General features: G+C 44.4%; 1 protein-coding gene and 1 pseudogene across 1 annotated transcript in view; both read left to right on the top strand.

Moving 5' to 3' along the window:
- Positions 1 to 14,954, top strand: part of LOC124788900 (juvenile hormone esterase-like) — a 151,073-nt gene that overhangs the window by 71,571 nt on the left and 64,548 nt on the right. The gene's annotated exons all lie outside the window — the stretch shown is intronic.
- LOC124790825 lies at positions 8,433 to 8,550 on the top strand (annotated as a pseudogene).

Here is a 14,954-nt window from a genome sequence, read left to right as displayed (position 1 = left end):
CCACTTTCAGCAGCCCCTCCCCCCTCCCCACCCACCCATATTTAGATTTTCAGCTGCTTGTCAAACAAAAAAAATTCTGTCCTGCAGGTCCTGTGGTATTCATCACTTTTGTGAAACGCTGAGTGGGCTTAGTTTATTTTCGCTGCTGGAGTCAAGGATGTTAAGGCACTTATTTTTTATTTTCCTCACTTTTCGGAGCACAGTTCTACTATGGGAACCACCACTGGCGTGTAACCATGGACAGGAAAATCAGAACAATTACGTATCTAAAAGTTCATGACATATTTCGAAACCCACAAGAGATCGCGATTAAAACACAGACACACACAGCAGATCACACCTAAAAGATTCCCCTAGAATTCGAAGCACTGTTCTACATATGAGAAAAATGTCCGGAATTTTCGGTGAATTATTGGTGTCCTACAACTGCTGATCTAAAGCCACAACGGCAGGCAGAGGGGAGGGCAGTATCCCACCTGTTCGAACGAGAGGAAGTTGGTCTACCTGGACTTGTCTCTGAACCTTGGAGAAAAGAAGAGATCACGTGACTCTATGACTCACGGAACTTTCTGTAGATGGCTTGTTTTGCCCTTGTCTTGTTGGAACCAGTCTGTAGAGACACCGAAGCCCCTCACAGAGTATGACTTGTGACTCTCTGGCATCGTGGAACTTCCTGTGAATGGAGCATCCTAACTTGTTCTTATAGAATTTACCTGCCAAAATACTGCTGCTGGTGTGGGAACACTGTCCACCACTTTCTACAGCTGGACAAATTATCAGTGGAAAACTATTTTTTGTACAGATCGGAAACTATGCAGCAGTCATTTAGCACTGACAGTTAAACCTTGCAAAAGTGGTCAACAGATAGTGCAGTGACACAGTTACGCTGCTCTGCTCCTGTCGAAGAAAACTTGGATTTTTCACCGTGAAACTGATCTCCAAGCAGGATTTATTACCACAAATGATTGTTCTGCCATACTATATCGCTGTAGTGAACACAATTCGTATCCTGTACCACGCAGTCTATATCCGCGAGTAGTCAGATAACGGCTCACACGTCAGAAAAACAGGAAACGATGGCGACGCAAGGTGGGGAGACTGTCTGCGGACGGGAATCAAACCCCCGCCAGAATCTAGAAACAGGGCTGACAAATGGCAGACCTGACAGAAGAAGAGCAAGTCAATGGTAACCTGTGTGACAGTGAAGTGCAACAAACTTTAGTTGCAACGCTGTCAACAGGTCAAGCACGAGCCTCAAACCAAATTGAGATTAACCAGGAAAGCCAACACCAAAGCAAAGTCGTTAAGAGTAGTCATTAGTATGTGGAAACAGTAACGAACACTGAGTGGTCGAGGTGCGGCTGTATTTCTGCCGGCCGCGAGGGGCACTATTGGCCAGTGTATTCACGTGGTGAGACGATGGTGCACTCACTAGACGACTCTTCCCTCTATCGTCCATCGAGGTCCATTTGCCCCGGCGCTCGTTCAACTTTCGCTCAGCGCGATACCAGTCACAGATCATCAGTTCCACATCCTGCATTGACCTGTCGACTACCAGTCACCCACACATACACCAGAGAGACACACAGATCCCAAAAACAGAAGGGCATGCACCATACATGGTCGCATGCTAGATGTCCCCCCTCCCCCCCCCCCCCCCCCCCCCCAAGGTTGGTCGGTCGCCCATAACGGCCAATGGACACAAGGAGGCTGGCCCCATATGCACTGGTCTGATATATGATCAAAGGACGCCCTCTGTGGACTGCGACCGCTCCCCAAACTGGTGTACAAAGACCGGGGTGGTTCCTCTGGCACAAAGGCGTCTGCTAACGGTACTGTTCCCGGTCTGGCCTGCTGCTGCCGTGGTTTCTGTAACGAGTTCTGACCATCTCCAGTCTCTGGGATTACAAGAATGTTCACTTTCTGTGCTCTGTCGATGAGAAATGCTTCGTCAGTCGCGAATTAATTTGCCGATCTGGAAACCGATATCAGCTGCAATATCTGATTATACGGTACACACCAAAAAACGACGATATTTCTGAGATCTTATGCTGAAATCATCAAATAGCATATGAAAATTTCATATATTTTCACATGTTTCCCGGAATATCATAGCATTTACGTCACTGTTGTCAATATAACCCTCACAGCAGTATCCAACTACTCGCCTGTAGCGCCGGTCGCGGTGGTCGAGCGGTTCTAGGCGCTTCAGTCTGGAACCGCGCGCCCGCTACGGTCGCAGGTTCGAATCCTGCCTCGGGCATGGATTTGTGTGATGTCCTTAGGTTAGTTAGGTTTAAGTAGTTCTAAGTTCTAGGGGACTGATGACCTCAGATGTTAAGTCCCATAGTGCTCAGAGCCATTTGAACCATTTACTCGCCTGTACAGCATAATTCCGAAGACAAAGAGTGGAAATTGTATCTCTAGAGAGCAGAAACTTCAGCGAGGTCACTGCGTTTAACGTGTTGCAAACCATTGAGTGACTAGGAAATTGTTTCATCTGCGAAGATTTTTACTTGCAAACTCGAAAACAATGGAAACTGATAGCTTCACTCGTATTATTTACGAATACCAGTGTGAGTGATCTAACAGATTCCAGATCATCCTTGTATTTTACAAAATCAACTAAGATTTTAATACCCGTAATCGCATGTACTTTCCATGTCTAGAGCACCAGCAACTATCTCTTCCACCAGCTTTCTCGATGCAAACAACACATCACAATCGATATTCTGTCAATCAATGTGTAAAATGGCAGTATACCTCAAATCCAAACGAAGGCTTTTTGAAGTGTCAGACTGGCGAGACCAGTGACACAAAGAAACAGAGATTTGCAACAACGTGTCTCACTACAACTCTGACAAAGAAGTATGATGTCACCTCACAGTCGAACAGGAGTCTTCTGGACCTCTCGGACCTAATGGACTGGCGACACGTGAAGAGAAAGAGACTTTTAAGGACTTGTTTCACTACAGTCTCCATCCCCAACAAATAAGTGTGACATCATGGACCATACCACCTCACAGTCAAACAAGGTTTTCTGGAACTTTTATTCAAAGTTTGAACCTCACTCTTTCTTAAAAATAAGCTTTCTTGTTTGCACGCTAGCCATACCGGATGCTCAGAGGCCACAGAGACAGAGACTATTACTGCGACCGCCGGTCAGTCAGCTAGTCAGTTTACGAGGGGGAGAGGATAAACGTCCAGCACAAACACTCGCCTTATTGAATCATTTACACATAAAAATCATTTACACATAAAAATCTGAGAATATTCGCAACAAACAACAGGCATTTAGTATTAGTTCTCTATTCACCCGCCGGGGGGACAAATGGTTAGGTCAACTGCACCCTCTCTCTGGTTCGCAAGGCTCAGTGGCAGCTCGCCCTTCAAGCCAGAAATGTCTACCTGTTCTGGCCAGTGGGCTATCTCCGCCATTCGCCCTGACGCTATGGAGAGCCGTCCTGGGAAACTAGCCACATATTTATCAGTATAATTATAATTAGATATTACGATTGCAGCGCTAATCTGATGACAATATACGAAATATTGGAAACACGCCCTTCTGGCGAATGTGGCACTGAAAACATCAATTTCCCATGTAAATCTATATCCTCCTAATAGTGGACATAATTTTCCACATAAAATCTTTCATGCCCCTTACGGATGTCGGAGCTCTGAAATTGCAGTTTACTGTGTCAAATCTATACCTCCCTCTTGACTAGACATAGTCTCATCCACATCTATTTCTTTGCACATGTCAGTAACTTTACATTCCTGTGTATCATGGATACACAGAATATCCTCCCATGGGCTCCCCAAAGGAGATTCTCACTTGTTCTTTGTCACACTGTAGACTGTGATGTTTATTATCATATACCAATCCATATCGGTGATGTCTTTCCAACCGTTTCGTTTGTGGGAGCACTGTTGATTATCGCAGAGTGCCAGACGCCTGTGCTTTACAACACTTGTTTAAGAGCGCCTTGTTGCCATGCAGCACTTTCCGGAAGTGCTGACTGAAAATAACTGCAGTCCTTCCTCGAATCTGACTGACTGGAAGACTTAAATGTCAAATAATTTCGTTGAGCTAAGGGGAATCGAGAAACCTAGCTGGTGTGAGTACGGACATATCATAATTTTTCGGATGCTTAAACATATAAACGATAATTGCGCTGATTGTCTGAAATGTGTATGTGTTGGAGTGTAAAGTTACTGTGGTCGTTTGTCTGACATGTGCGAAGAAATTGATGTGGGTGGTTTTGTGTTGTCTCATCGTCACTGTAGCCTTGTACCATGGGAAGGAAGGAGAGGATGTTGTTTGGTGGCCGGTATCCTCTTCTGTAATACAAAGTGCACGCATGTATTAACAGGGTTCTTTAATCATAACAACAAGAAGTCACTTAAGATAATCCAGGTGTTGTGAAACAAGCTCTTCTGTAATAGTGCACGTTAGCCTCACCGCTCGTGAACTGAAAATGGGATATTTACACTACTCTGGTCGCTAGGTACTGACTGACTCTGAGCTAGAGGCTGAGCTAGTTGCGACTGCGACTCCCACTGAGCTGCGACTGGTGATTCGACTCGTTGACTCACTGGATGACTGACTGGGCCCTCCGGTCCACGGCTGTGATCTAAATACCAGTGGTCGAGAGGGCGCTGGCGGCGCGTTACCTGCAAGTCTGTTTCTGGCCTCTCTCCTAGTTGGCGCGTTGGTTGCGCCTACTGTGACTCTTCTCGCAACCTCTTTGCTGCCTGGTGTGCTGTCAACATTTAAGCCAGCACAGGTGGGTCTATGTCTGGTCATAGGGGAGGTATAGATTTGATGTGGGAAACTGCAATTTCAGTGCATCGATAGGTGTTAGGCGTATGAAAGGTTTTACGTGGAAATTGTAAGACATTTCCAGGGGCAGATGTGGACTCTGACCACAATCTATTGGTTATGACCTATGACCTGTAGATTAAAACTGAAGAAACTGCAAAAAGGTGGGAATTTAAGGAGATGGGACCTGGATAAACTAAAAGAACCAGAGGTTGTACAGAGATTCAGGGAGAGCATAAGGGAGCAATTGACAGGAATGGGGGAAATAAATACAGTAGAAGAAGAATGGGTAGCTTTGAGGGATGAAGTAGTGAAGGCAGCAGAGGATCAAGTAGGTAAAAAGACGAGGGCTAGTAGAAATCCTTGGGTAACAGAAGAAATATTGAATTTAATTGATGAAAGGAGAAAATATAAAAATGCAGTAAGTGAAACAGGCAAAAAGGAATACAAACGTCTCAAAAATGAGATCGACAGGAAGTGCAAAATGGCTAAGCAGGGATGGCTAGAGGACAAATGTAAGGATGTAGAGGCCTATCTCACTAGGGGTAAGATAGATACCGCCTACAGGAAAATTAAAGAGACCTTTGGAGATAAGAGAACGACTTGTATGAATATCAAGAGCTCAGATGGCAACCCAGTTCTAAGCAAAGAAGGGAAAGCGGAAAGGTGGAAGGAGTATATAGAGGGTCTATACAAGGGCGATGTACTTGAGGACAATATTATGGAAATGGAAGAAGATGTAGATGAAGATGAAATGAGAGATACGATACTGCGTGAAGAGTTTGACAGAGCACTGAAAGACCTGAGTCGAAACAAGGCCCCCGGAGTAGACAATATTCCATTGGAACTACTGACGGCCGTGGGAGAGCCAGTCCTGACAAAACTCTACCATCTGGTGAGCAAGATGTATGAAACAGGCGAAATACCCTCAGACTTCAAGAAGAATATAATAATTCCAATCCCAAAGAAAGCAGGTGTTGACAGATGTGAAAATTACCGAACTATCAGCTTAATAAGTCACAGCTGCAAAATACTAACACGAATTCTTTACAGACGAATGGAAAAACTAGTAGAAGCCAACCTCGGGGAAGATCAGTTTGGATTCCGTAGAAACACTGGAACACGTGAGGCAATACTGACCTTACGACTTATCTTAGAAGAAAGATTAAGGAAAGGCAAACCTACGTTTCTAGCATTTGTAGACTTAGAGAAAGCTTTTGACAATTTTGACTGGAATACTCTCTTTCAAATTCTAAAGGTGGCAGGGGTAAAATACAGGGAGCGAAAGGCTATTTACAATTTGTACAGAAACCAGATGGCAGTTATAAGAGTCGAGGGACATGAAAGGGAAGCAGTGGTTGGGAAGGGAGTAAGACAGGGTTGTAGCCTCTCCCCGATGTTGTTCAATCTGTATATTGAGCAAGCAGTAAAGGAAACAAAAGAAAAATTCGGGGTAGGTATTAAAATTCATGGAGAAGAAATAAAAACTTTGAGGTTCGCCGATGACATTGTAATTCTGTCAGAGACAGCAAAGGACTTGGAAGAGCAGTTGAACGGAATGGACAGTGTCTTGAAAGGAGGATATAAGATGAACGTCAACAAAAGCAAAACAAGGATAATGGAATGTAGTCTAATTAAGTCCGGTGATGCTGAGGGAATTAGATTAGGAAATGAGGCACTTAAAGTAGTAAAGGAGTTTTGCTATTTGGGGAGCAAAATAACTGATGATGGTCGAAGTAGAGAGGATATAAAATGCAGCTGGCAATGGCAAGGAAAGCGTTTCTGAAGAAGAGAAATTTGTTAACATCCAGTATTGATTTAAGTGTCAGGAAGTCATTTCTGAAAGTATTCGTATGGAGTGTAGTCATGTATGGAAGTGAAACATGGACGATAAATAGTTTGGACAAGAAGAGAATAGAAGCTTTCGAAATGTGGTGCTACAGAAGAATGCTGAAGATTAGATGGGTAGATCACATAACTAATGAGGAGGTATTGAATAGGATTGGGGAGGAGAGAAGTTTGTGGCACAACTTGACCAGAAGAAGGGATCGGTTGATAGGACATGTTCTGAGGCATCAAGGGATCACCAATTTAGTATTGGAGGGCAGCGTGGAGGGTAAAAATCGTAGAGGGAGACCAAGAGATGAATACACTAAGCAGATTCAGAAGGATGTAGGTTGCAGTAGGTACTGGGAGATGAAAAAGCTTGCACAGGATAGAGTAGCATGGAGAGCTGCATCAAACCAGTCTCAGGACTGAAGACCACAACAACAACAAGAAGGATATAGGTTTACGAGGGGAAATAATATTTTCAGAGCCAGATTCGTCAGGAGGAGATATTTCCAATACTTGGCTCATTGTTGAATATCACCAGATTGGCGCTGCTGTCGTAATACTTAGTTGTAATTACACTGATAACTAGGTGGCTGGTTTCCTAGGACGACACTGCTTGGCATCTGGGCGCATGGCAGCGAAAGCCGGTAAGCAGAACAAATGGGCACTTCTGGCTTAAGGAGCCGAGTTGCCACTCAACCTCCCGAACCAAAGAGGCAGAGTTTGGGGGTACAGTTGAGATAATCACGTCGTCCTCTGGTAGTTAAACGGCGAACTAATACTCAGTATGTTTTGGGTAGCCTTCGCGCTCGTGTTTTGTAACCTCCCAACAGTTTTAAATTCCGTACCCTCGGAGTAAAAATGTGAATGACCTCCCAATGAAAATGTGACTCATATATAACCTTTCAATAATGAACTGACTGTGAACCTAAACTGGTAAATCTGGACGTCAACAATGCTGCGTCATGGCCCTGAAAAATCATTCTGAATAAAGTCGCCGGATATCGCGAATATATTTGCTCCTATAAGAATTTTTTTTTGCACAGCCCAGTGCAATTCTGGCCGCTAGATTTGTCATGTATAAATAGAAACAACTGATTTTTCTTTACGATAATCGGGATGACCATGGATAGGAGAAATTAGTAAAATCCTTAAATTCAGATGATTGATTGTCAAAAGTTGTGTTTATAAGAAAGATTATTATTAAAAGATTTTTTAAAACAATTACATGGGACATGATATGACAATAGTACAAAATCAGTTGTTACAAATTACATCGCTCAGCCACCGCCATCGCTCTCCACGACTGGCCCAACTACCAGACTGCGAGCTACTACCACTATTGTTGCCGAGACTGCTCTCTGGTCTGCGATTCTATTGCACCATACATATCGCATGCAGCGCGTGAGCAATCCATCGAAATTACATCTGCTCGAGTGCGCTAGCAATAAATTCCTTAGTTATGGACCTCTTACAGTGTGTTGCAAGTAGTCTCCAGTTTTTATGTGGAAACTTGAGAAGATTAAATATGGTAAGTGGTCATGCTGGACGTTTATTCCCTCCCCCATGTAAGTTAATCAGGTGGTTGCTTGACAGTGCTGGTAACAGTCTACCTACCGTCTAAGCATCTGGTACGGATGGCGTGCGAACAGGAAGGACTATTTTCAGGAACCAATGAGATTCAAACTCTGAATAGGAGATACAGAAACCCTTGTTTGAGTGTGAGATGATATAGTCCATAACATCACACTTATTTGTTGGGGCTGGAGACTGTAGTGCCTGCGGCCTTGCCGCAGTGGTAACACCGGTTCCAGTCAGATCACCGAAGTTAAGCGCTGTCGGGCTGGGATAGCACTTGGATGGGTGACCACACGGTCTGCCGAGCGCTGTTGGCAAGTGGGGTGCACTCAGCCCTTGTGAGGCTAACTGAGGAGATACTTGATTGAGAAGTAGCAGCTCCGGTCTCGGAAACTGACATACGGCCGGGAGTGCGGTGTGCTGACCACATGCCCCTCCATATCCGCATCCAGTGACGCCTGTGGGCTGAGGATGACACGGCGGCCCGGTCGGTACCTTTGGGCCTTCATGGCCTGTTTGGGAGGAGTTTAGGTTTCTTTGTGTCATTGGCCTGGCCAGTCTGAGACTTCCAGAAGCCTCTTGTTTGACTTTGAGGTATACTGCCATTTTACGCATTTGGTAAGAGAAGATCGACTGTGACGTGTTGTTTGCATCAAGATGGTGAGCCGCTGGCGGAAGAGACAGTTGCTGGTTCTCTAGACATGAGAAGTACATGCAATAATGGGTATTAAAATCTTAGTTGACCTTGTAAAGTACAAGGGTGATCTAAACAGTGAGTAAACCTAGGGACCGATGACCTCAGCAGATTGGTCCCATAAGACCTTACCACAAATTTCCCAGTTTTTCCAGGCAGCCCAGCCTCCTCTGGTTGTAACAGGTGGGATGCTGCCCTCCCCTCCACCAGCCATTGGTATTCTTAAACAATACGAGTGGATCTAGCCGTTTTCTCTATTTTCGAGTTTCCACGTAAAAAACTTCGCATACGAGACGTCTAGTTACTCAATGGTCTGTAACACGTTCCAAGCAATGACCTTGCTAAAGTTACTGCTCTACACATACATAATTACCGCTCTTTATTTTCGTAATTATGCTGTGCGGGCGGGTAGTTGGATGCTGCTAAGTGGTTGATATTGAGAACAGTCGCGTAAATGCTACGATATTCCAGCAGACCATGTGAAGAAACATGAATCCTTAAAATATCATGTGCTATTTGATGATTTCCGCATAAAAGTGTCAGAAACATTGTCATATTTTGGTGTGTAAAATCGGATATTGCAGCTGCTGTGGGCTTCCAGATGGGTAAATTAATTTGCAATTGATGAAACATTTCTCATCGACCGAGCACACAAAGTAAATATTCTTGTAATCCCGGATTCTGGATATGGTTGCAGTCCATTTTAGTAATCACAGCAGCAAGCAGGGCAGACTGGGAACAGTACTGTTAGCAGACGCCTTTGCGCCGTTGGAACTATCCAGCCTTTGTTCACCAGTTCAGAGAGTGGCTGCTGTCCACAGAGGGAGCGCTGATTGCGTATCAGTTCAGGGCATGTGGGTGAAGTTACCTCGTGGCCATTGGCTGTAGTGGATGACCGACCAACCTCGTGGGAGATATCTAGCTTGTGGCTATATACGTTGCATGTGCTTCAGTGTTTGGGATCTGTGTGCCTTCACGGTGCATGTGCGAGTCTCTGGTGATCGATAGCTGTATGCAGGATGCATAAGTGAAGATTTTTATGTGGAGCAGGAAGCGAATCGTGTTCACTACGGGATATGGTCTGGTGGTACAATCATTTGTGGTGATAAACTGTGGTTTGAGATTGGTACCACGCCGAAAAATTAAAGCTCCCCTCCTGACACACCAGCAGCAACATTTTGGCCGGTAGACCTATCAAGAACCAATGAAGACGCTACATTCATAGAGAGTTCCATTACGTCGTAGGATCACAAGACATCCTTTTTGAGGGGCGTAGGACTCTCTAAAGATTAGTTCTAACAAGACAGGGGCAGAACAAGGCATCTACAGAATGTTCTGTGATATCAGCGAGTCACGTGATGTTCTCTTTGCTCGCGTGTTCAAATATAAGTCCAGGCAGCCCGCGCCCCCCGTCGGCAGTTCGAGTCATTCCTCGGGCATGGGTGCGTGTGTTGTCCTTAGCATAAGTTAGTTTAAGTTAGACTAAGCAGTGAGTAAACCTAGGGACCGATGACCTCAGCAGATTATTCCCATAAGACCTTACCACAAATTTCCCAGTTTTTCCAGGCAGCCCAGCCTCCTCTGGTTGTAACAGGTGGGATGCTGCCCTCCCCTCCACCTGCCATTGTGGCTTTAGATCAGCAGTTGTAGGACATCGAAAATTCACAGAAAATTCCAGCCATTTTTCTCGTATGTAGGACAGTGCTTCGAATTCTAGGAGAATCTTTTAGACATGATCTGCTGAGCGCCTGTGTTTTATTCGCAATCTGTTGTGGGTTTCGAAATATATCATGAACGTTTAGATGTGTAATTGTTCTGGTTTTCCAATCTGTGGTTACACAACAGTGTATGTTGCTCATTGCAGAACTGTGCTTCAAAAAATGAGGAAATAAAAAATAAGCGCCTTAACATGCCTGACTCCAGCAGCGAAAATGAACTAAGCCCGCTCAGCGTTTCAGAAAAGTGACGAACACCACTGTAGCTCTAAGACTCTCTGACAGTGCCTGCAAACAAGCAGCTGATATTCGAAAAGTGTGTGTGTGTGGAGGGAGGTGTGGAAAGAGGGAGGTGTGGAAAGAGGGTTTCATACTGAAAGTTTTTAAGTCTACTTTTGCGGAAAGAGTCGGATAACACATTACTTTATTCCATATACATCTCGCGGAATGACCACAACGAGAAAATTCGAGAAATTAGAGATAACACAGAGGTTTACCGACAATCATTCTACACACGCGCTATTCGAGGATGGAACTGGGAAGGGGGATCAGTTACTGGCATCAGAAATATTCCTTGCCACACGCCTTAGGTGGCTTGTGAAGTTTTGTTGTATATGTTAAGCCATTTATTGGTAGAATTGGTGATATTACAGTTAGGTTGAAATATTTGTATATGTTTTGGAAACAGCAGAGTTCAGGTCTTTGAGCTGGGTGCTGCCCTTTAGGTCTATCAATTCAAATCCCAAGTTTTTCTTCACACCAGCAACCAGAAGTGTATTTCAGGACCAATAAAGTGTAAGAAATTTCATGTCGTTTGTCTTATGACACCACTAGAAACCCAATATGTTGAGGCACCAGCCCCCAGCTGTATTAATCTACATTTTGAAGAATGTTGCTGCAGCACAGCAGAAATGACGGTAGTTTTGGTGTTTTAAGTAGCTTATAAGATGCCCTGTCAGTACAGACTGGAGGACTGTAATTAGAGGACACTAGTCGCAGAAGGCCACGTGCTACATTTATGAGAAATAAATGTGTAAATGCATAGTACAGGAAGTAAGATGAGATCGTTCCGGGCCGCGAGCGGAGAAATATCGCCCGACTGATACACTTACCCAAGATTAGACCCAATGCGAGAGACTGTCAACAACACAAGTAGTATAAGCTACCATAACCTAAGCCAAATGATACCAGATGTACTACATATAATCTAAAAATATAGTGTACGCGGACAAAGTCACAATAATGGTATCTGCTACTGGAGATTTCGCTCCTTTGTATTGCTACCGATGAAGGAATCCACCCATGTGTTCCGCTGCTGGCTGGCCAGCCATGGTGTGAGTTGAGAACGTGAGAATGCCGATAGTCACCGTAGCTTGCTTTCGCCCAACATCTACGACTCTTTAACACACTGAGGTGACAAAAGTAATGAGATAGCAATATGCACATAAACAGGGCTGAGTATAAAAAGTATAAAAGACAGTGCATTGCCAGAGCTTTTGTACTCAGGTGATTCACGTGGAAAGGTTTCCGACGTTATTACAGCCTCACGACGAGAATTAATAGTCTCTGAACCGGAATGATAGAGCTATATTTATGGGATATTCCATTTCGGATACTGTTCGGAAATTCAGTATTCCGAGATCCCCTGTGTCAAGGGCGTGCCGAGAATACTAAATTTCAAGCAGTACCTCTCACCACGGACAACGCATTGGCCGACGGCTTCACTTAACGACCTAGAGCAGCGGCCTTTGCATAGTTGCACTACTAACAGATAAGCAACGTTGCGTTGAATAACAGTGACATCAATATTGAAATAACCGAGCGCTGGAGCGTACGACGAACGTATCCGTTAGGACAGTGCGGCGAAATTTGATGTTAATGGGCTATGGAAGTAGAGGAACGGCGCAACTGCCTTTCCTAACAGAACGACATCGCCTGCAGCGCCTCTCCTAGACTCGTGACCATACGACCAACGACTGTAAAACAGTGGCCTGGTCAGATAAGCCTCGATTTCAACTCATCGCAGCTGACGGTAGGGTTCTAGTGTGACGGAGCCCCTTAATAATGCGTCCAAGTTGTCAAAAAGTCACCGTGCAAGCTGATGGTGGTTCCATAATGCTGTGAGCTGTTTACATGGAATGGCTTTGAACATCTGGTCCACCTGAACCCATCATTTACCGGAAATGGTTATGTTTGGGTATTTAGAGACCATTTGCAGCCATTCATAAACTTCACATTCCCAGGCAACGATGGAATGATTACGGGTAACTATGCGAAATACGATTGGTTTGAAGAACATTGTGGACAATTCAGGCGAATGATTTCACAACCAAGATCGCCCGACGTGAGTTCCATCGAAAGTTCATGGGACGTAACTGAGAGGTCAATTCGGGCACAAAAACCTGCACTGGCAACACTTTGTCAGTTGTGGTCGCCTACAGAGGCAGCATGACGCGAAATTTCTACAGCGAACTATCAACGCCTTCTTGAGTCCATGGCATGTGGAGTTGGTGCACTGCTGTTGTATGATGCAGCACTCCATTTATCTCTATCTGTGTAAGCCTCTTCATCTCCAAGTAACTACTGCAACTTATATCCTTCTGAATATGCTTAGTGTATTCATTTCTTGGTCTTCCTCTACGATTTTTACCCTCCACACTTCCCTCCAACACTAAATTGGTGATCCTTGGTGGATCGGAACGCGTCTTACCAACCGATCCCTTCTAGTCAAGTTGTGCCACAAATTCCTCTTCTCCCCAGTTCTATTCAGTACCTCCTCAATAGTTACGTGATCCACCCATCTAATCTTCAGCATTCTTCTGTAGCACCACATTTCAAAAGCTTCTATTCTCTTCTTGTCTAAACTACTTATCTTCCATGTTTAACTTCCATACATGGCTACAATCCATCAAGTACTTTCGGAAAAGACTTCCTGACACTTAAATCTATACTCGCTGTTGACAAATTTCTCTTTCAGAAACACTTTCCTTGCCGTCGCCAGTCTACATTTTATATCCTTTCTATTTCGACCATCATCAGTTATTTTGCTCCCCAAATAGCAAAACTCCTTTACTACTTTAAGTATCTCCTTTCCTAATTAATTCCCTCAGCATCACCTGATTTAATTCGAATGCACAGCTACCAACTGACTGGCGACCACCTACAATGAAAATTATGGTACAGGAAAGTTAATTACTTAAAACACCGACCTGAGACACTTAAACTGAATTAGTAACACGGAACTTTGGTAAAGGAAGGGTCGTGGAAAGGACTGATACAGTAAATGGAAAAGAAAAGTCCACATCATCTTCAGTGAAAGGAATGAAAGAGGAATTTTGCTGTTAATCGCCAAGAGAGTGGAGAGAGTGGATAGATGCAAAGGGTACACTGGAAGTGCCTACAAAGTGACATGATAGAAGATGAAATGGGAGTCGATATGGAAAACGTAGGGGATTCAACAGAGCTTTGGAAGAGTTGCAATCAATAATACGGAAGGTATAGATAACACCAAGGCAACGGCCTTGCCGCAGTGGATACACTGGTTCCTGTAAGATAACCGAAGTTAGGCGCTGTTGGGTGTCGCTGGCACTTGGATGGTTGACTATCCAGGCCGCCATGCGCTGTTGCCATTCTTCAGGGTACACTCAGCCTCGTGATGCCAATGCCGGTCAAAGAAAACCATCAAAACGACCGGCAGAGCAGTGTGCTGACCACACGCCCCTCCTATCCGCATCCTCAACTGAGGATGACACGGCGGTCGGATGGTTCTAGAATTATAGCACTATCAGCTTAACATCTCATGTATCAATGTTACTGGCAGGAATGACATACAGAAGAATGGAAACGAAAATTGGGGGTCTGTTACCTGACGACCAGTTTTACCTGAGGAAAGGTAAAGGCACCTGCGAGAAACAGTTCTGTTGTTGCACTTGATAATAAAACCGACTTGATGAAAATTGAGACACTTTCGCAGGATTCGTCGACCTAGAAACAACGCTCGACAGCTCAAAACGGATCAAGATGTTTGAAATTTTCAACAAATAGATGTAAGTTGTGGGGAAGGCGACCATAAAATGTAGGGAACCGTACGGGAACAGTAAGAGTGGAAGAGAGGAGTGGTAGTAATGGGGTTAGCGGTAAACTTAACAACAAAGGAATGGAGGATCACAGTGCAAACAAAATGAAGGACTTCTGCTACCTTGGAAGCAAAATAACACATGGCAGACGAAGCAATGTGGACACAAAAATCAGAGTAGCAAAGGCAGAAAAGGCATTCCTGGGCAAAAGATATCTACTAGTATCAAATATTGGT

The sequence above is a fragment of the Schistocerca piceifrons genome, chromosome 3 (assembly GCF_021461385.2).
Source record: "Schistocerca piceifrons isolate TAMUIC-IGC-003096 chromosome 3, iqSchPice1.1, whole genome shotgun sequence".
NCBI lineage: Eukaryota > Metazoa > Arthropoda > Insecta > Orthoptera > Acrididae > Schistocerca > Schistocerca piceifrons.
The sequence above is the reverse complement of the archived record's forward strand: the minus strand, read 5'-3'. Positions and strand labels throughout refer to the sequence as shown.